Here is a 1,840-nt window from a genome sequence, read left to right as displayed (position 1 = left end):
AATGACAAGATTGTACTTCTTAATTTCGATTTTTCCTTGGTTCTCCTACGGTTGTCGTACCATGGTTTTCTTGACTTCTCCCTATTTTCTCATGCTTTTTGTTCATGTCTTTCTCTCGCTATATATCATAATGATATATGTGTATCCATAATATATATATATATATATATATATATATATATATATATATATATATATATATATATATATATATATATATATGAAGAGTTTGTTGGCAAAAACCGATAAGTCCATATTAGCCAAATGGAGATATTTGCGATTAAAGGTCAAGAAAAATAAAGAGAGTAATAAGAAAATTTTTGCTTCTTTTGACCATAACTTCAAAAATGTACCTTTATATAGTGACCAATATATCATTTAAAAGGTATTATTTTGCACTTTATGACAGAGACCGCACTTCAAAATCTTCAAAAATGGACTTATCGGTTTTTGCAAACAAACTCGTCATATATATATATATATATATATATATATATATATATATATATATATATATATATATATATGTATATATATATATATCGTCGCTGGGGCAACAAGACCTCGTATCTATAAAAAGTCAAATGTTCATCACTTAACCTATTATTTAACCACTAATCAAAAGGTCATTTTCACCAAAATTTCAGATACAAGGTCTTGTCACCCCAGCGACGATATAATATACAATTGTGTGTGTATATATATATATAGTCATGACATAATTGCATGACTAATTAAATGAGGACCAAAATTGTCATGTTGACTGCAGTGACGTCACAACAGGCAACATAAATCTGAAATTTTATTGGCTGCCGACGGGACTAAATGAAAAGATGGGTATTGACGTAAGCCATACTGTTCGTATTGCCCTGGCCCCAATTTACCAAAAGATAATAATCATCATAATCGATTGTAAATTCTCTTACCACACAGGCTGCCATAGACTTATGATAGAAATCAACAATATAATCAGTTATAACCCTTCGTCAAACAGGGCCAAGTCTATAATTGTATATGTAACATTTACTACATTCATTTGGGAAATATACTTTCTTCTCAAGACAGTATTTCCCCTCAGTGCTGAGCTCTCCGAGAAAAATGTACAGTGCACTCCCATTGTAACGAACATGGTTATAAGGAAATTCCAGTTACACCGAAGTTAAAATTCAGGCCGTGACATCCACTCTATGTATTTTTTCTTTTTCTTGTTTATTTGTTCGGTTGTGCCAAAATTTTGATAAACAACAGAAAACTGCTGGTCCCCAGGACTTTGTTATAACGGGAGCCCACTGTAGTCTCTTGGAGTAAATAGCACTCCCGCAAGGATGCAAGAAGACTGTATTATATTACAACTCTTTACATATTCGTCATACATGCACGCACACAGACAAAACACAGACACACATACACACAAATCAAACTTTCTCTCAAGCGTGACATCATGATAAATTGTGCTGAGATGTGCACAACAGACGTGCCATCCTCGATACGCTTCAATGCATATTTCTTTTCAACACTTTGCCTCCCTTCCACAATCATCACTAGCCCTGAACAAACACACACACACACACACACACACACACACACACACACACACGCATACACACACATCAACACCATACCACGGAGTGCTTCAATCTTTTGATCATAACCAGCTTGTATATGGTATGTTACTGAGCAACAGGACAAAGGAAAAGAACATCAGAACTTGCAGAGACGATTATGTAGTATCATGTATCTGTCTTCCAAAAAAAAAAAAAGGAAAAAAAGACACGAAATGTACAATTAACGATCAGAACTCACATATATATGCAGACATGAACTCTACAAGCTATAAAAT

This window comes from Diadema setosum, chromosome 12, assembly GCF_964275005.1.
Source record: "Diadema setosum chromosome 12, eeDiaSeto1, whole genome shotgun sequence".
NCBI lineage: Eukaryota > Metazoa > Echinodermata > Echinoidea > Diadematoida > Diadematidae > Diadema > Diadema setosum.
The sequence above is the reverse complement of the archived record's forward strand: the minus strand, read 5'-3'. Positions refer to the sequence as shown.